Genomic DNA, 21,061 nt, shown 5'->3' with positions numbered 1-21,061 from the left:
TAGACGGAAGAGGCTTCGGGTCCGCCTCGGAATGGTCCAAGCATCGGACGCGCTTGGGGCGACTACCAGTGACAACCCCTTATCCCGCGACGCGTCCGATACACAGATAGTTCCGAGGCGGCCGAGGAGCCTCACCGCATAGCAATCGGGGTGCGAGGCGAAGGATGCGGCGAGAAGGACCCAACGGCTAGACGGAAGAGGCTTCGGGTCCGCCTCGGAATGGTCCAAGCATCGGACGCGCTTGGGGCGACTACCAGTGACAACCCCTTATCCCGCGACGCGTCCGATACACAGATAGTTCCAAGGCGGCCGAGGAGCCTCACCGCATAGCAATCGGGGTGCGAGGCGAGGGATGCGGCGAGAAGGACCCAACGGCTAGACGGAAGAGGCTTCAGGGCCGCCTCGGAATGGTCCAAGCATCGAACGCGCTTGGGGCGACTACCAGTGACAACCCCTTATCCCGCGACGCGTCCGATACACAGATAGTTCCGAGGCGGCCGAGGAGCCTCACCGCATAGCAATCGGGGTGCGAGGCGAGGGATGCGGCGAGAAGGACCCAACGGCTAGACGGAAGAGGCTTCAGGGCCGCCTCGGAATGGTCCAAGCATCGGACGCGCTTGGGGCGACTACCAGTGACAACCCCTTATCCCGCGACGCGTCCGATACACAGATAGTTCCGAGGCGGCCGAGGAGCCTCACCGCATAGCAATCGGGGTGCGAGGCGAGGGATGCGGCGAGAAGGACCCAACGGCTAGACGGAAGAGGCTTCAGGGCCGCCTCGGAATGGTCCAAGCATCGGACGCGCTTGGGGCGACTACCAATGACAACCCCTTATCCCGCGACGCGTCCGATACACAGATAGTTCCGAGGCGGCCGAGGAGCCTCACCGCATAGCAATCGGGGTGCGAGGCGAGGGATGCGGCGAGAAGGACCCAACGGCTAGACGGAAGAGGCTTCAGGGCCGCCTCGGAATGGTCCAAGCATCGGACGCGCTTGGGGCGACTACCAGTGACAACCCCTTATCCCGCGACGCGTCCGATACACAGATAGTTCCGAGGCGGCCGAGGAGCCTCACCGCATAGCAATCGGGGTGCGAGGCGAGGGATGCGGCGAGAAGGACCCAACGGCTAGACGGAAGAGGCTTCAGGGCCGCCTCGGAATGGTCCAAGCATCGGACGCGCTTGGGGCGACTACCGTTGCCAACCCCTTATCCCGCGATGCGTCTGATACACAGATAGTTCCGAGGCGGCCGAGGAGCCTCACCGCATAGCAATCGGGTTGCGAGGCAGATTATTGGGAAGGGAACCCCCTGGGATGCGGCTCAAGCAGTGCCCAAAGGGACTGGAATGCGGAATCACATCGAGAGACCCAAATGCTATACGAGGGCTCAAATCGAATTATCGATTTGGCCACGACATGGACGCATCGGAACGACTACCTTTGCCGAACCACTCGCAATTGCATCCATACCGAAACCAATAGACATTTCCGTTAGAGCCCTCGCATAGCATTCGGGAATCTCGCATGCCCCTCTAAATCGACCAATGCTGGCGCTCAATGAAAATCCGAGCGCTACCACCGTTCGAGCGCCAGCATTGGTCGAGTTAGAGGGGCACGGGGGAGAATGCTCCAGTCAACACCTCCCCTATATAAGTTATTTGTCCGATTCTCGCACAACCGTAGTCTGCCTCGTCGAATCAAACAACGGTCCCAGATTCTGACTTCCGTTCCGTAGAGACCCAAAAGCTAGATGGAGGCTCGCAAGAAAGAGAGTCGGCGCATAGCAATCGGGTTTCTCGAACGTTTAGGGACCGAGCTCACTTGCGGATAGGGCAAAATCCGCCAAGCAACCCAAAAGCTAGACGGGGGCTCGAATCGAATCGCCTAGGCGGCCACAACAACGACGTGTTGGATCGACTACCAGTGCCAAACCATTCAGCAAGACTAGTCTGTGTCGAGGCCGGATAGAGATTCTCAGAGAGCGCCCGCATAGCATTTAGGAGACCTGCCGCGTCCCTCACACTCGACAAATGGTGGTGCACGTTTATAAATCCGAGTGATCCCAACCCTTTCAAGCACCAACATCGGTCGAGATAGAGGGGCACGGAGGGGGCTGCGTGAGACAACACAGTCCCCTATATAAGTTATTTGTCCGATTCTCACACATCCGAAGAATGGTCATCAAATCGGACAACAGCCCAAACTTCCGACTTCCGTCCCAGAAAGCCCAAGAGCTATCTAAAACGTTCATGGCCGGAACTCGATCGCGGCTATACCAGTCCGCCAAGCAACCCAAAAGCTAGACTGGAGCTCTAGTCGAATCACCTCTGTGGCCATTGCAAGGACGTGTTGGAGCGACTACCATTGCCGAACCATTCCGCAGGTCGAGTCCATACCAAGGCCGCATAGAGATTCACGATGAGCTCCTGCATAGCAATCAGGAGACTTGCCGTGTCCATCACAATCGATAAATCCTGGTGCAAGATTTTTGCATCCGAGCGCTCCAACCAGTCGAGCACCAGCATCAATCGACATAAACGGGCACGGGGGGAGGATGCTCGAGAACACTACCTCCCCTATATAAGTTATTTGTCCGATTCTCAAGCAGCCGAAGTCTGGTCATCGAATCGGGTCAAAGACCACAACTTCCGACTTTACCCACAATGCAAGTCATCGAATCGAACATCGGCCCCCGAGTCGGACTCCATGCGTATGTCAGGTCATCGGACCCAAATTCCGCCTTCCTGCGCATGGCGGGCCATCAATATCAACTCGGTCATCGGACCCAAACTCCGCCTTTTTGCGTATGGCACGCCTTCAAATCGGTCATCGGACCCAAATTCCGCCTTCCTGTGCATGGCGGGCCATCAACATCAACTCGGTCATCGGACCCAAATTCCGCCTTTCTGCGCATGGCACGCCATCAACTCGGTCATCGGACCCAAATTCCGCCTTCCTGCGCATGGCAGGTCATCGGACACAAATTCAGACCTCGCCAATATGCCTACGTATCGAATCGGTCATCGGACCCAACTTCCGACTTCATCCATACTGTAGGGTCTTTGAGGTTGGCGCGGTGCGCTCAACCCAGGGAGTCGACCCATCGAAGCATACACCTCCCCTATATAAGCTATTTGTCCGATTCCCACACCTGTGTAGTTTGCACCTCTGACCAGGACATCGACCCCAACTTCCGAACTCGACTGCAACGACGGCACCAGCGCCTTGGTGCGCACCTTGCGACGCACAGTCCCAACATTCGCCTTCCTGCACATGGCAGGTCATCGGACCCAAATTCCGACCTCGCGAGTATGCCTACATATCGAATCGGTCATCGGACCCAACTTCCGACTTCATCCATACCGTAGGGTCTTTGAGGTTGGCGCGGTGCGCTCAACCCGGGGAGTCGACCCAACGAAGCATACACCTCCCCTATATAAGTTATTTGTCCGATTCCCACACCTGTGTAGTTTGCACCTCCGATCAAGACATCGACCCCAACTTCCGAACTCGCCTCCAACGACCGAACCAGCGCCTTGGTGCGCACCTTGCAACGCACAGTGCCAACATTCGCCTTCCTGCACGTGGCAGGTCATCGGACCCAAATTCCGACCTCGCGAGTATGCCTACATATCGAATCGGTCATCGGACCCAACTTCCGACTTCATCCATACCGTAGGGTCTTTGAGGTTGGCGCGGTGCGCTCAACCCGGGGAGTCGACCCAACGAAGCATACACCTCCCCTATATAAGCTATTTGTCCGATTCCCACACCTGTGTAGCTTGCACCTCCGATCAGGACATCGACCCCAACTTCCGAACTCGACTAAAAAGACCGCACCAGCGCCTTGGTGTGCACCTTGCAACGCACAGTGTCAACATTCGCCTTCCTGCACATGGCAGGTCATCGGACCCAAATTCCGACCTCATGAGCATACCTACTAATCGAATCGGTCATCGGACCCAACTTCCGACTTCATCCATACCGTAGGGTCTTTGAGGTTGGCGCGGTGCGCTCAACCTGGGGAGTCGACCCATCGAAGCATACACCTCCCCTATATAAGCTATTTGTCCGATTCCGACACCTGTGTAGTTTGCACCTCCGCTCAGGACATCGACCCCAACTTCCGAACTCGCCTGCAACGACCGAACCAGCGCCTTGGTGCGCACCAAAAGTGCGCACTTTTGGAGGGCACTTTTCTGCGCTCCAAAGGTGCGCACTTTTGGAGGGCACTTTTTGGAGGGCACTTTTCTGCGCTCCAAAGGTGCGCACTTTTGGAGGGCACTTTTTGGAGGGCACTTTTCTGCGCTCCAAAGGTGCGCACTTTTGGAGGGCACTTTTTGGAGGGCACTTTTCTGCGCTCCAAAGGTGCGCACTTTTGGAGGGCACTTTTTGGAGGGCACTTTTCTGCGCTCCAAAGGTGCGCACTTTTGGAGGGCACTTTTTGGAGGGCACTTTTCTGCGCTCCAAAGGTGCGCACTTTTGGAGGGCACTTTTTGGAGGGCACTTTTCTGCGCTCCAAAGGTGCGCACTTTTGGAGGGCACTTTTTGGAGGGCACTTTTCTGCGCTCCAAAGGTGCGCACTTTTGGAGGGCACTTTTTGGAGGGCACTTTTCTGCGCTCCAAAGGTGCGCACTTTTGGAGGGCACTTTTTGGAGGGCACTTTTCTGCGCTCCAAAGGTGCGCACTTTTGGAGGGCACTTTTTGGAGGGCACTTTTCTGCGCTCCAAAGGTGCGCACTTTTGGAGGGCACTTTTGTGCACTCCAAAGGTGCGCACTTTTGGAGGGCACTTTTCCTGTGCTCCAAAGGTGCACACCTAGGTGAGCACCTTCGACCACACCTTGTAGCACACCAAACTCTGACTTTCGACTTCATCCGCAATGCAGGGTCTTTGAGGTTGGCGCAATGCGCACAACCAGGGGAGTCGACCCATCAAACCCAACACCTCCCCTATATAAGCTATTTGTCTGATTCTCATACATGCGTAGCCTGCAGGAGCAATTAGGACATCGACCCCAACTTTCGGCTTCTAAACGAAAACAAGGTCTTTGAGGTTGGTGTAATGCGAACAACTAGGGGAGTCAACCCATCAAACCCAACACCTCCCCTATATAAGCTATTTGTCTGATTCTCATACATGTGTAGTCTACAGGAGCAATTAGGACATCGACCCCAACTTTTGACTTCTTAACGAAAACAAGGTCTTTGAGGTTGACGTAATGCGCACAACCAGGGGAGTCGACCCATCAAACCCAACACCTCCCCTATATAAGCTATTTGTCCGATTCTCATACATGTGTAGCCTGCAGGAGCCATTAGGACATTGACCCCAACTTTTGACTTCTTAACGAAAACAAGGTCTTTGAGGTTGGCGTAATGCGCACAACCAAGGGAGTTGACCCATCAAACCCAACACCTCCCCTATATAAGCTATTTGTCTGATTCTCATACATGTGTAGCCTGCAACAACGATTAGGACATCCACCCCAACTTCTGAATTCGTCTGCGTTGACCGCACCAAAGGTGCACGCCTTGGTGCTCACCAAAATCCGACTTCCGACTTCTTCTGCTATGCGGGGTCTTTGAGGTTGGCGCAGTGCGCACAACCAGGGGAGTCAACCCACCGAATGCAACACCTCCCCTATATAAGCTATTTGTCTGATTCTCATACATGCGTAGACTGCAGCAATGATTAGGACATCCACCCCAACTTTTGACTTCTTAAACAAGACAGGGTCTTTGAAGTTGGTGCAGTGCACACAACCAGGGGAGTCGACCCATCAAACGCAACACCTCCCCTATATAAAGCTATTTGTCCGATTCTCATACGTGTAGTCTGCAGCAGCGATTAGGACATCGACCCCAACTTCCGAATTCGTTTGCATTGACCGCACCAAAGGTGCACGCCTTGGTGTGCACCCTGGAGTGCACTTTGGTGCTCACCTCGGTGCACACTTTGGTGTGCACCTCGGTGTGCACCAAAGGTGCGCACCTTGGAGCGCACCAAAGGTGTACACTTTGGAGCGCACCACATAGGGTCTTTGAGAGGTTGGCGCAGTGCGCACACCAAGGTGGGTGTTGAGGTGCGTGCCGAGGTGGGTGGGTGCTAGGGTGCGCTCCATGGTGGGTGCCAGGGTGGGTGCGTGCTAGGGTGGATTCCAAAGAGGGTCATAGGGTGGGTGCCAAGGTGGGTTGGTGATATAGTGGGTTCAAAGGTGGGTACTAGGGTGGGTTCCAAGGTGGGTCACAAGTTGGGTGCCAGGATGCGTGGGTGTTAGGTTGGGTGCCAAGGTGGGCTCCTGCGTGGGTGGGTGCTAGGGTGGGTTTCAAGGTGGACGCGAGGGCGGGTGCCAAGGTGGGTAACAAGTTGGGTGTTAGGATGGGTGAGTGCTAGAGTGGGTGCCAAGGTGGGTGGGTGCTAAGGTGGATGCCAAGGTGGTTCACAGGGTGGGTGGGTTCTAGGGTGAGTTCCAAGGTGGGTCACAGGTTCAGTGCTAGGGTGGGTGTCAAGGCGGGTGTCGAGGTGCCTGGGTGCTAGGGTGTGGATGCCAATGTGGGTCATAGGGTGGGTACTAGGGTGGGCTGCAATGTGGGTGCCAAGGTGGGTAACATGCTCGGTGGGTTCTAAATTGGGTGCCAGGGTGGGTGTGCACCCACCTTGCCCGAGGTGGGTGCCAAGGTGCCAGTGTGGGTGGGTGCTAAGGTGGATGCCAAGGTGGGTGAGAAGGTGGGTGATAGGTTGAGTGGTAGGATGGGTGGGTGCCAAGATGGGTCACAGGGTGGGTGCAAGGGTGGGTAGGTGCTAGGGTTGGTGTCAGGGTGGGTGGGTGCTAGGTTGGGTTCCAAGGTGGGTGCGAGGGTGAGTGTCAAGGTGGGTCACAGGTTAGGTGCTAGGATGGGTGAGTGCTAGGGTGCAAAGGTGCCAGGGTGGGTGCTAGGATGGGTCGATGCTAGGGTGAGTGGCAAGGTGGGTCCACAAGTGTCAAGGTGGGTGCCGAGGTGGGTGCCAAGTCGGCGACTGCTATGGTGGATGCCAAGGTGGGTCACGGGGTGGGTGCCAAGTTGCTAGGTTGGGTTCCAAGGTGGGTGCCAACGTGGGTGCTAGGGTGCGTGGGTTAAAGGGTGTGTCACAACGTGGGTGCCAGGATGGGTGCGCACCCACACTGGCCAAGACGGGTGCGGGTGCAAGGTTGGGTTCCAAGCCCGGTCACAGGCTGGGTGCTAGGATGGGTGGGTGCCAAGGTGGGCACCAGGGTGGGTGCACCCACCCTGGCCAAGGTGGGTCACGGGGTGGGTCCTAGGGTGGGTAACGGGGTGGGTACTAAGGTGCGTGCCAAGGTGGGTCATAGGGTGGGTGCCAAGGTGGGCACCAGGGTGGGTGTGCACCAACCCTAGCCAGGGTAGGTCACGGGGTGGTTGTCGGGGTGGGCGTCAAGGAGCCAAGGTGGGTGGCAAGTAGCCAAGTTGCGTGCCAAGGTGGGTGTCGGGGTGGGTGCCAAGGATCCAAGGTGGGTGCCAAGGAACCAAGGTGGGTGTCTGGGTGGGTGCCGAGGTGGGAGCCAGGGTGGGTCCCAAGGTGAGTGCAAAGGTGGGTGCCAGGGTCAAGGTGAGTGCCAATGTGGGTTCCAAGGTGCCAGGGTCAGGGTGAGTGCCAATGTGGGTTCAAAGGTGCTAAGTTGGGTGCGAGGTTGGGTGCGAGGGTGGGTGGGTGCCAAGGTGTGCTAGGTGGAAGCCCGGGTGGGTCGGCATCCCATGGGTGTCGAGTTGGGTGCCTGATGGGTGCTTCTTGTCAAGTTTTAGTCGTCGGGACTCATTTCGAGCCTTAGAGGTCGTTTCTTGTCCGGTTGCCCTGTCTTCGACCTGGGAACCCAATTTTGGTCCTCGGGTCCCATTTTTTTTTGTCTCGCATCCCACTTTTGGCCTGTGGCCTTTTCGGGGTCGATTCTCGTTTTGGGCATCAGAGCATGTTTCTTCTCCTAAAACCCAATATTTGTTTATTAAGTCTCGGAACACATTTTTGTTCTCGTGGACCCATCATGGGTCTTGGAACGCATTTGTGGTCCTTGGGTCCCATTTTGCATCCCGAAACTTGTGTTTTGGTGCTTGATCCCTATTTTGGGTGCCCACCTTGCACCAAGTGCGCACCCGGGGCAAACCGAGCGCCTTGGTGCACCGGGGCAAGATCGAGCGTGCACCCGAGGCGCCCCGAACATGCACCAAGGTGCACTCGGCCCACATGTGAGCGCAGGTCGTTGCGCCCGAGGTGGTGTGTGGGCACCGCGTTGCAGACGGGACACTGCACGCACACGACGCCCCCTCCAGGTGCACGCACGTAGGCCGGGCCGGGTGCACACCCGACGCCCTAGCAAGGTGCGCGCACCCGGGCAGGGCTCACACTTGGCGAACGGGGCGCACTTCGCGAGGGAGGGTGTGCACCTCGACGGGGGTGGGTGGCCGGGGTGGATTCGCACGTGGGTCGCGGTTTGCTAAGTACACACTGCGACAAGCTCATAACGGGTGCGATCATACCAGCATTAGTGCACCGGATCCCATCAGAACTCCGCAGTTAAGCGCGCTTGGGCCGGAGTAGTACTGGGATGGGTGACCTCCCGGGAAGTCCCGGTGTTGCACCCTTTTTTAGTTTTTCGCCGGGCGTCGCAATGCTATTTGAATAAACCTTTTGCCCGTTTGCGTTCTCGTCGGGGCCGGGCCGGGCCGGGGTGCGCTGCCCGCACTACCGCGCGCGCGGGGGCGACACCGAGCGCGCACCCGAGGCACCCCGAGCACACAGGCCACGGTGCAACCCGGGCGTTGTGCGCGCACCCCGGTGCGCCCGAGGTGCTGCGCGCGCACCCAGGTGAAATCGGTGTGCACCTCGGCCAGTGCGCGCTCGGTCGAGTCGCGCACGTTGGCCAAGGTGCACGGTGATGTTTCTTACTCTAAGGTTCCGCACCAGACGCCCGGGACAGGTGAGCGAAGCTGGGCGGGGCCGGGTGCGCGGCCGGGGCAGGTGCACGCAGCTGGAGAGAGCTTTGGAGCACACTTCGGAGCGCACCAATGATGCGCTCCATTCAAAAGTTTCCTGAAAAGGCAAAAAAAGTTGAGATTATAGAATTTCCCACTTGAGAGATTGTAAAAAAAAAAAATTTAAAATGAAGGAAACGCGGGTGCCAAGGTGTGCGCAGCCCAGCCAAGGTGTGCGCACCAAGGCGCCCACCCTGGCGAAGGTGCACGCAAGGTGCGCACCCGAGGCAAACCGGACAATTAACCCAACTTTCGACTTCGCGCGCACCTTGGAGCGCACTTCGGAGCGCTCCTTGGTGCGCACCAATCTTGGGCACCTCGGAGTGCACCATGGCGCCCACCAAGGTGCGCACCCGGGGCAAACCGAGCTCCGACTTCGTGCGCACCTTGGAGCGCACGAAAGGTGCGCACCATGGCGCCCACCAAGGTGCGCAGCCCAGCCAAGGCGTGCGCATCAAGGTGCGCACCCTGGCGAAGGTGCGCACCCGGGGCAAACCGAGCTCCGACTTCGTGCGCACCTTGGAGCGCACAAAAGGTGCGCAACCCAGCCAAGGTGTGCGCACCCCGGTCAAACCGAGCTCCGAATCGTGCGCACCAGAGGTGCACGCCATCGTGCGCACCTTGGAGCACACTTCGGAGCCCTCCTTGGTGCGCGCCGATGTTGCGCACCTCGGAGCGCACCCGGGGAAAACAATGCAATTAACCCGACTTTCGACTTCGTGGGCACCTCGGAGCGCTCTCGGGTTCGCACCTCGGAGCACACCGAGGTGCGCACCTTTGATGCGCTGCCTTCACCAATTTCCAGAAAAGGCAAGAAAACATTGAGAAGGTGTGCGCACCGAGGTGCCCACCCTGGCGAAGGTGCACGCGAGGTGCGCACCCGGGGCAAACCGGGCTCCGACTTCGTGCACGCCGCACCTTGGAGCACACTTCGGAGCGCTCCTTGGTGCGCACCAGGGCGCGCAACCCAGCCGAGGTGCCCACCCCGGCGAAGGTGCACGCGAGGTGCGCACCCGGGGCAAACCGGGCTCCGACTTCGTGCACGCCATGGTGCCCACCGCGGCGAAGGTGCACGCGAGGTGCGCACCCGGGGCAAACCGGGCTCCGACTTCGTGCACGCCGCACCTTGGAGCACACTTCGGAGCGCTCCTTGGTGCGCACCATGGTGCCCACCAGGGCGCGCAACCCCGCCGAAGGTGCACGCGAGGTGCGCACCCGGGGCAAACCGGGCTCCGACTTCGTGCACGCCGCACCTTGGAGCACACTTCGGAGCGCTCCTTGGTGCGCACCATGGTGCCCACCAGGGCGCGCAACCCCGCCGAAGGTGCACGCGAGGTGCGCACCCGGGGCAAACCGGGCTCCGACTTCGTGCACGCCATGGTGCGCACCGCGGCGAAGGTGCGCACCCGGGGCAAACCGGGCTCCGACTTCGTGCACGCCGCACCTTGGAGCACACTTCGGAGCGCTCCTTGGTGCGCACCAGGGCGCGCAACCCAGCCGAGGTGCCCACCCCGGCGAAGGTGCACGCGAGGTGCGTACCCGGGGCAAACCGGGCTCCGACTTCGTGCACGCCGCACCTTGGAGCACACTTCGGAGCGCTCCTTGGTGCGCACCATGGTGCCCACCAGGCCGCGCAACCCAGCCAAGGTGTGCGCACCAAGGTGCACGCGAGGTGCGCACCCGGGGCAAACCGGGGTCCGACTTCGTGCACGCCGCACCTTGGAGCACACATCGGGGCGCTCCCGGGTTCGCACCGGCGTTGCGCACCGTGGTGGGCACCTCGGAGCACACCAAGGTGGGCAGCGAGGTGCGCACCTTTGATGCGATGCCTTCACTAATTTCCATAAAAGGCAAAAAAAAAACGAGATTTTAAAATTTCCGTTTTGAAAGATAGTGAGAAAAAGGGAATGCTGGTGCCATCTTGAGCCCGCCCTGGTGCGCAGCCCAGCCAAGGTGTGCGCACCAAGGTGCCCACCCTGGCGAAGGTGCGCGCCCGGGCAATTAATCCAACTTCCAACTTCGCGCGCGCCAGGGTGGGAGCGCACCCAACAACCGGGCCTGGGAAGAGCCAATGCGAGAAACCCCACCAAACGCTCTGACAAAAAAAGAGGGGGCGCTCCAGTAACCCCGCTTCGGAGCGCACCCTGGGCAAACCCAGCCAAGGTGCCCACCCCGGCCAAGGTGCAGGCGAGGTGCGCACCCGGGGCAAACCGGGCTCCGACAACGTGCACGCCGCACCTTGGAGCACACTTCGTAGCGCTCCCGGGTGCGCACCTCAGAGCACACCAAGGTGGGCAGCGAGGTGCGCACCTTTGATGCGCTGCCTTCACTAATTTCCAGAAAAGGCAAAAAAAAAAGGAGATTTTAAAATTTCCGTTTTGAAAGATAGTGAAAAAAACGGAACGCGCGTGCCATCTTGAGCCCGCCCTGGTGCGCAGCCCAGGTAAGGTGCCCACCCTGGCAAAGGTGCGCACCCGGGCAATTAACCCTACTTCCGACTTCGTGCGCGCCAGGGTGGCAACCGGGCCTCGGAAGAGCCAATGCGAGAAACCCCACCAAACGCTCCGACAAAAAAAGAGGCGGCGCTCCAATAACCCCGCTTCGGAGCGCAGCCGGGGCAAACCCAGCCAAGGTGCCCACCCCGACGAAGGTGCACGCGAGGTGCGCACCCGGGGCAAACCGGGCTCCGACAACGTGCACGCAGCACCTTGGAGCACACTTCGAAGCACTCCCGGGTGCCCACCGGCGTTGCGCACCGTGGTGGGCAGCGAGGTGCGCACCTTTGATGCGCTGCCTTCACTAATTTCCAGAAAAAGGCAAAAAAAAATGAGATTTTAAAATTTCCGTTTTGAAAGATAGTGAAAAAAAAGGAACGCGGGTGCCATCTTGAGCCCGCCCTGGTGCGCAGCCCAGGCAAGGCATGCGCACCAAGGTGCCCACCCGAGGTGCACACCCGGGGCAAACCGGGCTCCGACTTCGTGCAGGCCGCACCTTGGAGCACACTTCGGAGCGCTCCTTGGTGCGCACCATGGTGCCCACCAGGGCGCGCAACCCAGCCAAGGTCTGCACACCAAGGTGCCCACCCCGGCGAAGGTGCACGCGAGGTGCGCACCCGGGGCAAACCGGGCTCCGACTTCGTGCACGCCATGGTGCCCACCGCGGCGAAGGTGCACGCGAGGTGCGCACCCGGGGCAAACCGGGCTCCGACTTCGTGCACGCCGCACCTTGGAGCACACTTCGGAGCGCTCCTTGGTGCGCACCATGGTGCCCACCAGGGCGCGCAACCCAGCCAAGGTGTGCGCACCAAGGTGCACGCGAGGTGCGCACCCGGGGCAAACCGGGGTCCGACTTCGTGCACGCCGCACCTTGGAGCACACATCGGAGCGCTCCCAGGTTCGCACCAGCGTTGCGCACCTTTGATGCGCTGCCTTCACTAATTTCCAGAAAAGGCAAAAAAAAACGAGATTTTAAAATTTCCGTTCTGAAAGATAGTGAAAAAAACGGAACGCGGGTGCCATCTTGAGCCCTTCCTGGTGCGCAGCCCAGGCAAGTTGTGCGCACCAAGGTGCCCACCCTGGCGGAGGTGCGCGCCCGGGGCAATCCGGGCTCCGACTTCGTGCACTGCATGGTGCCCACCAAGGCGCGCAACCCAGCCAAGGTGCCCACCGCAGCGAAGGTGCACGCGAGGTGCGCACCCGAGGTGCACACCCGGGGCAAACCGGGCTCCGACTTCGTGCACGCCGCACCTTGGAGCACACTTCAGAGCGCTCCTTGGTGCGCACCAGGGCGCGCAACCCAGCCGAGGTGCCCACCCCGGCGAAGGTGCACGCGAGGTGCGCACCCGGGGCAAACCGGGCTCCGACTTCGTGCACGCCATGGTGCCCACCGCGGCGAAGGTGCGCACCCGGGGCAAACCGGGCTCCGACTTCGTGCACGCCGCACCTTGGAGCACACTTCGGAGCGCTCCTTGGTGCGCACCATGGTGCCCACCAGGCCGCGCAACCCAGCCAAGGTGTGCGCACCAAGGTGCACGCGAGGTGCGCACCCGGGGCAAACCGGGGTCCGACTTCGTGCACGCCGCACCTTGGAGCACACATCGGGGCGCTCCCGGGTTCGCACCGGCGTTGCGCACCGTGGTGGGCACCTCGGAGCACACCAAGGTGGGCAGCGAGGTGCGCACCTTTGATGCGATGCCTTCACTAATTTCCATAAAAGGCAAAAAAAAAACGAGATTTTAAAATTTCCGTTTTGAAAGATAGTGAGAAAAAGGGAATGCTGGTGCCATCTTGAGCCCGCCCTGGTGCGCAGCCCAGCCAAGGTTTGCGCACCAAGGTGCCCACCCTGGCGAAGGTGCGCGCCCGGGCAATTAACCCAACTTCCAACTTCGCGCGCGCCAGGGTGGGAGCGCACCCAACAACCGGGCCTGGGAAGAGCCAATGCGAGAAACCCCACCAAACTCTCTGACAAAAAAAGAGGGGGCGCTCCAGTAACCCCGCTTCGGAGCGCACCCTGGGCAAACCCAGCCAAGGTGCCCACCCCGGCCAAGGTGCAGGCGAGGTGCGCACCCGGGGCAAACCGGGCTCCGACAACGTGCACGCCGCACCTTGGAGCACACTTCGTAGCGCTCCCGGGTGCGCACCTCAGAGCACACCAAGGTGGGCAGCGAGGTGCGCACCTTTGATGCGCTGCCTTCACTAATTTCCAGAAAAGGCAAAAAAAAAAGGAGATTTTAAAATTTCCGTTTTGAAAGATAGTGAAAAAAACGGAACGCGCGTGCCATCTTGAGCCCGCCCTGGTGCGCAGCCCAGGTAAGGTCCCACCCTGGCAAAGGTGCGCACCCGGGCAATTAACCCTACTTCCGACTTCGTGCGCGCCAGGGTGGCAACCGGGCCTCGGAAGAGCCAATGCGAGAAACCCCACCAAACGCTCCGACAAAAAAAGAGGCGGCGCTCCAATAACCCCGCTTCGGAGCGCAGCCGGGGCAAACCAAGCCAAGGTGCCCACCCCGACGAAGGTGCACGCGAGGTGCGCACCCGGGGCAAACCGGGCTCCGACAACGTGCACGCAGCACCTTGGAGCACACTTCGAAGCACTCCCGGGTGCCCACCGGCGTTGCGCACCGTGGTGGGCAGCGAGGTGCGCACCTTTGATGCGCTGCCTTCACTAATTTCCAGAAAAAGGCAAAAAAAAATGAGATTTTAAAATTTCCGTTTTGAAAGATAGTGAAAAAAAAGGAACGCGGGTGCCATCTTGAGCCCGCCCTGGTGCGCAGCCCAGGCAAGGCATGCGCACCAAGGTGCCCACCCGAGGTGCACACCCGGGGCAAACCGGGCTCCGACTTCGTGCAGGCCGCACCTTGGAGCACACTTCGGAGCGCTCCTTGGTGCGCACCATGGTGCCCACCAGGGCGCACCCGAGGCAAACCGGGCTCCGACTTCGTGCACGCCGCACCTTGGAGCACACATCGGAGCGCTCCCAGGTTCGCACCAGCGTTGCGCACCTTTGATGCGCTGCCTTCACTAATTTCCAGAAAAGGCAAAAAAAAACGATATTTTAAAATTTCCGTTCTGAAAGATAGTGAAAAAAACGGAACGCGGGTGCCATCTTGAGCCCTTCCTGATGCGCAGCCCAGGCAAGTTGTGCGCACCAAGGTGCCCACCCTGGCGGAGGTGCGCGCCCGGGGCAAACCGGGCTCCGACTTCGTGCACTGCATGGTGCCCACCAAGGCGCGCAACCCAGCCAAGGTGCCCACCGCAGCGAAGGTGCACGCGAGGTGCGCACCCGAGGTGCACACCCGGGGCAAACCGGGCTCCGACTTCGTGCACGCCGCACCTTGGAGCACACTTCAGAGCGCTCCTTGGTACGCACCAGGGCGCGCAACCCAGCCAAGGTGCTCACCCCGGCGAAGGTGCACGCGAGGTGCGCACCCGGGGCAAACCGGGCTCGGACTTCGTGCACGCCGCACCTTGGAGCACACATCGGAGCGCTCCCGGGTTCGCACCAGCATTGCGCACCTTTGATGCGCTGCCTTCACTAATTTCCAGAAAAGGCAAAAAAAAGAAAAAAATGAGATTTTAAAATTTCCGTTTTGAAAGATAGTGAAAAAAACGGAACGCGGGTGCCATCTTGAGCCCGCCCTGGTGTGCAGCCCAGGCAAGTTGTGCGCACCAAGGCACCCACCCTGGCCAAGGTGGGTCACGGGGTGGGTCCTAGGGTGGGTAACGGGGTGGGTACTAAGGTGCGTGCCAAGGTGGGTCATAGGGTGGGTGCCAAGGTGGGCACCAGGGTGGGTGTGCACCAACCCTAGCCAGGGTAGGTCACGGGGTGGTTGTCGGGGTGGGCGTCAAGGAGCCAAGGTGGGTGGCAAGTAGCCAAGTTGCGTGCCAAGGTGGGTGTCGGGGTGGGTGCCAAGGATCCAAGGTGGGTGCCAAGGAACCAAGGTGGGTGTCTGGGTGGGTGCCGAGGTGGGAGCCAGGGTGGGTCCCAAGGTGAGTGCAAAGGTGGGTGCCAGGGTCAAGGTGAGTGCCAATGTGGGTTCCAAGGTGCCAGGGTCAGGGTGAGTGCCAATGTGGGTTCAAAGGTGCTAAGTTGGGTGCGAGGTTGGGTGCGAGGGTGGGTGGGTGCCAAGGTGTGCTAGGTGGAAGCCCGGGTGGGTCGGCATCCCATGGGTGTCGAGTTGGGTGCCTGATGGGTGCTTCTTGTCAAGTTTTAGTCGTCGGGACTCATTTCGAGCCTTAGAGGTCGTTTCTTGTCCGGTTGCCCTGTCTTCGACCTGGGAACCCAATTTTGGTCCTCGGGTCCCATTTTTTTTTGTCTCGCATCCCACTTTTGGCCTGTGGCCTTTTCGGGGTCGATTCTCGTTTTGGGCATCAGAGCATGTTTCTTCTCCTAAAACCCAATATTTGTTTATTAAGTCTCGGAACACATTTTTGTTCTCGTGGACCCATCATGGGTCTTGGAACGCATTTGTGGTCCTTGGGTCCCATTTTGCATCCCGAAACTTGTGTTTTGGTGCTTGATCCCTATTTTGGGTGCCCACCTTGCACCAAGTGCGCACCCGGGGCAAACCGAGCGCCTTGGTGCACCGGGGCAAGATCGAGCGTGCACCCGAGGCGCCCCGAACATGCACCAAGGTGCACTCGGCCCACATGTGAGCGCAGGTCGTTGCGCCCGAGGTGGTGTGTGGGCACCGCGTTGCAGACGGGACACTGCACGCACACGACGCCCCCTACAGGTGCACGCACGTAGGCCGGGCCGGGTGCACACCCGACGCCCTAGCAAGGTGCGCGCACCCGGGCAGGGCTCACACTTGGCGAACGGGGCGCACTTCGCGAGGGAGGGTGTGCACCTCGACGGGGGTGGGTGGCCGGGGTGGATTCGCACGTGGGTCGCGGTTTGCTAAGTACACACTGCGACAAGCTCATAACGGGTGCGATCATACCAGCGTTAGTGCACCGGATCCCATCAGAACTCCGCAGTTAAGCGCGCTTGGGCCGGAGTAGTACTGGGATGGGTGACCTCCCGGGAAGTCCCGGTGTTGCACCCTTTTTTAGTTTTTCGCCGGGCATCGCAATGCTATTTGAATAAACCTTTTGCCCGTTTGCGTTCTCGTCGGGGCCGGGCCGGGCCGGGGTGCGCTGCCCGCACTACCGCGCGCGCGGGGGCGACACCGAGCGCGCACCCGAGGCGCCCCGAGCACACAGGCCACGGTGCAACCCGGGCGTTGTGCGCGCACCCCGGTGCGCCCGAGGTGCTGCGCGCGCACCCAGGTGAAATCGGTGTGCACCTCGGCCAGTGCGCGCTCGGTCGAGTCGCGCACGTTGGCCAAGGTGCACGGTGATGTTTCTTACTCTAAGGTTCCGCACCAGACGCCCGGGACAGGTGAGCGAAGCTGGGCGGGGCCGGGTGCGCGGCCGGGGCAGGTGCACGCAGCTGGAGAGAGCTTTGGAGCACACTTCGGAGCGCACCAATGATGCGCTCCATTCAAAAGTTTCCTGAAAAGGCAAAAAAAGTTGAGATTATAGAATTTCCCACTTGAGAGATTGTAAAAAAAAAAAATTTAAAATGAAGGAAACGCGGGTGCCAAGGTGTGCGCAGCCCAGCCAAGGTGTGCGCACCAAGGCGCCCACCCTGGCGAAGGTGCACGCAAGGTGCGCACCCGAGGCAAACCGGACAATTAACCCAACTTTCGACTTCGCGCGCACCTTGGAGCGCACTTCGGAGCGCTCCTTGGTGCGCACCAATCTTGGGCACCTCGGAGTGCACCATGGCGCCCACCAAGGTGCGCACCCGGGGCAAACCGAGCTCCGACTTCGTGCGCACCTTGGAGCGCACGAAAGGTGCGCACCATGGCGCCCACCAAGGTGCGCAGCCCAGCCAAGGCGTGCGCATCAAGGTGCGCACCCTGGCGAAGGTGCGCACCCGGGGCAAACCGAGCTCCGACTTCGTGCGCACCTTGGAGCGCACAAAAGGTGCGCAACCCAGCCAAGGTGTGCGCACCCCGGTCAAACCGAGCTCCGAATCGTGCGCACCAGAGGTGCACGCCATCGTGCGCACCTTGGAGCACACTTCGGAGCCCTCCTTGGTGCGCGCCGATGTTGCGCACCTCGGAGCGCACCCGGGGAAAACAATGCAATTAACCCGACTTTCGACTTCGTGGGCACCTCGGAGCGCTCTCGGGTTCGCACCTCGGAGCACACCGAGGTGCGCACCTTTGATGCGCTGCCTTCACCAATTTCCAGAAAAGGCAAGAAAACATTGAGAAGGTGTGCGCACCGAGGTGCCCACCCTGGCGAAGGTGCACGCGAGGTGCGCACCCGGGGCAAACCGGGCTCCGACTTCGTGCACGCCGCACCTTGGAGCACACTTCGGAGCGCTCCTTGGTGCGCACCAGGGCGCGCAACCCAGCCGAGGTGCCCACCCCGGCGAAGGTGCACGCGAGGTGCGCACCCGGGGCAAACCGGGCTCCGACTTCGTGCACGCCATGGTGCCCACCGCGGCGAAGGTGCACGCGAGGTGCGCACCCGGGGCAAACCGGGCTCCGACTTCGTGCACGCCGCACCTTGGAGCACACTTCGGAGCGCTCCTTGGTGCGCACCATGGTGCCCACCAGGGCGCGCAACCCCGCCGAAGGTGCACGCGAGGTGCGCACCCGGGGCAAACCGGGCTCCGACTTCGTGCACGCCGCACCTTGGAGCACACTTCGGAGCGCTCCTTGGTGCGCACCATGGTGCCCACCAGGGCGCGCAACCCCGCCGAAGGTGCACGCGAGGTGCGCACCCGGGGCAAACCGGGCTCCGACTTCGTGCACGCCATGGTGCGCACCGCGGCGAAGGTGCGCACCCGGGGCAAACCGGGCTCCGACTTCGTGCACGCCGCACCTTGGAGCACACTTCGGAGCGCTCCTTGGTGCGCACCAGGGCGCGCAACCCAGCCGAGGTGCCCACCCCGGCGAAGGTGCACGCGAGGTGCGTACCCGGGGCAAACCGGGCTCCGACTTCGTGCACGCCGCACCTTGGAGCACACTTCGGAGCGCTCCTTGGTGCGCACCATGGTGCCCACCAGGCCGCGCAACCCAGCCAAGGTGTGCGCACCAAGGTGCACGCGAGGTGCGCACCCGGGGCAAACCGGGGTCCGACTTCGTGCACGCCGCACCTTGGAGCACACATCGGGGCGCTCCCGGGTTCGCACCGGCGTTGCGCACCGTGGTGGGCACCTCGGAGCACACCAAGGTGGGCAGCGAGGTGCGCACCTTTGATGCGATGCCTTCACTAATTTCCATAAAAGGCAAAAAAAAAACGAGATTTTAAAATTTCCGTTTTGAAAGATAGTGAGAAAAAGGGAATGCTGGTGCCATCTTGAGCCCGCCCTGGTGCGCAGCCCAGCCAAGGTGTGCGCACCAAGGTGCCCACCCTGGCGAAGGTGCGCGCCCGGGCAATTAACCCAACTTCCAACTTCGCGCGCGCCAGGGTGGGAGCGCACCCAACAACCGGGCCTGGGAAGAGCCAATGCGAGAAACCCCACCAAACGCTCTGACAAAAAAAGAGGGGGCGCTCCAGTAACCCCGCTTCGGAGCGCACCCTGGGCAAACCCAGCCAAGGTGCCCACCCCGGCCAAGGTGCAGGCGAGGTGCGCACCCGGGGCAAACCGGGCTCCGACAACGTGCACGCCGCACCTTGGAGCACACTTCGTAGCGCTCCCGGGTGCGCACCTCAGAGCACACCAAGGTGGGCAGCGAGGTGCGCACCTTTGATGCGCTGCCTTCACTAATTTCCAGAAAAGGCAAAAAAAAAAGGAGATTTTAAAATTTCCGTTTTGAAAGATAGTGAAAAAAACGGAACGCGCGTGCCATCTTGAGCCCGCCCTGGTGCGCAGCCCAGGTAAGGTGCCCACCCTGGCAAAGGTGCGCACCCGGGCAATTAACCCTACTTCCGACTTCGTGCGCGCCAGGGTGGCAACCGGGCCTCGGAAGAGCCAATGCGAGAAACCCCACCAAACGCTCCGACAAAAAAAGAGGCGGCGCTCCAATAACCCCGCTTCGGAGCGCAGCCGGGGCAAACCCAGCCAAGGTGCCCACCCCGACGAAGGTGCACGCGAGGTGCGCACCCGGGGCAAACCGGGCTCCGACAACGTGCACGCAGCACCTTGGAGCACACTTCGAAGCACTCCCGGGTGCCCACCGGCGTTGCGCACCGTGGTGGGCAGCGAGGTGCGCACCTTTGATGCGCTGCCTTCACTAATTTCCAGAAAAAGGCAAAAAAAAATGAGATTTTAAAATTTCCGTTTTGAAAGATAGTGAGAAAAAGGGAATGCTGGTGCCATCTTGAGCCCGCCCTGGTGCGCAGCCCAGCCAAGGTGTGCGCACCAAGGTGCCCACCCTGGCGAAGGTGCGCGCCCGGGCAATTAACCCAACTTCCAACTTCGCGCGCGCCAGGGTGGGAGCGCACCCAACAACCGGGCCTGGGAAGAGCCAATGCGAGAAACCCCACCAAACGCTCCGACAAAAAAAGAGGCGGCGCTCCAATAACCCCGCTTCGGAGCGCAGCCGGGGCAAACCCAGCCAAGGTGCCCACCCCGACGAAGGTGCACGCGAGGTGCGCACCCGGGGCAAACCGGGCTCCGACAACGTGCACGCAGCACCTTGGAGCACACTTCGAAGCACTCCCGGGTGCCCACCGGCGTTGCGCACCGTGGTGGGCAGCGAGGTGCGCACCTTTGATGCGCTGCCTTCACTAATTTCCAGAAAAAGGCAAAAAAAAATGAGATTTTAAAATTTCCGTTTTGAAAGATAGTGAAAAAAAAGGAACGCGGGTGCCATCTTGAGCCCGCCCTGGTGCGCAGCCCAGGCAAGGCATGCGCACCAAGGTGCCCACCCGAGGTGCACACCCGGGGCAAACCGGGCTCCGACTTCGTGCAGGCCGCACCTTGGAGCACACTTCGGAGCGCTCCTTGGTGCGCACCATGGTGCCCACCAGGGCGCGCAACCCAGCCAAGGTCTGCACACCAAGGTGCCCACCCCGGCGAAGGTGCACGCGAGGTGCGCACCCGGGGCAAACCGGGCTCCGACTTCGTGCACGCCATGGTGCCCACCGCGGCGAAGGTGCACGCGAGGTGCGCACCCGGGGCAAACCGGGCTCCGACTTCGTGCACGCCGCACCTTGGAGCACACTTCGGAGCGCTCCTTGGTGTGCACCATGGTGCCCACCAGGGCGCGCAACCCAGCCAAGGTGTGCGCACCAAGGTGCACGCGAGGTGCGCACCCGGGGCAAACCGGGGTCCGACTTCGTGCACGCCGCACCTTGGAGCACACATCGGAGCGCTCCCAGGTTCGCACCAGCGTTGCGCACCTTTGATGCGCTGCCTTCACTAATTTCCAGAAAAGGCAAAAAAAAACGAGATTTTAAAATTTCCGTTCTGAAAGATAGTGAAAAAAACGGAACGCGGGTGCCATCTTGAGCCCTTCCTGGTGCGCAGCCCAGGCAAGTTGTGCGCACCAAGGTGCCCACCCTGGCGGAGGTGCGCGCCCGGGGCAATCCG

General features: G+C 60.6%; 2 non-coding genes across 2 annotated transcripts; both read left to right on the top strand.

Moving 5' to 3' along the window:
- The first annotated feature begins 8,516 nt into the window (after positions 1-8,516).
- LOC131862151 (5S ribosomal RNA) lies at positions 8,517-8,635 on the top strand. The gene has a single exon (XR_009361177.1). It is a non-coding gene; the product is annotated as a 5S ribosomal RNA (ribosomal RNA).
- Positions 8,636-16,452: 7,817 nt separating this feature from the next.
- Positions 16,453-16,571, top strand: LOC131862132 (5S ribosomal RNA). Its single transcript, XR_009361158.1, has one exon. It is a non-coding gene; the product is annotated as a 5S ribosomal RNA (ribosomal RNA).
- The last annotated feature ends 4,490 nt before the right edge of the window (positions 16,572-21,061 follow it).

Source organism: Cryptomeria japonica, unplaced genomic scaffold (assembly GCF_030272615.1).
Source record: "Cryptomeria japonica unplaced genomic scaffold, Sugi_1.0 HiC_scaffold_35, whole genome shotgun sequence".
NCBI lineage: Eukaryota > Viridiplantae > Streptophyta > Pinopsida > Cupressales > Cupressaceae > Cryptomeria > Cryptomeria japonica.
The sequence above is the reverse complement of the archived record's forward strand: the minus strand, read 5'-3'. Positions and strand labels throughout refer to the sequence as shown.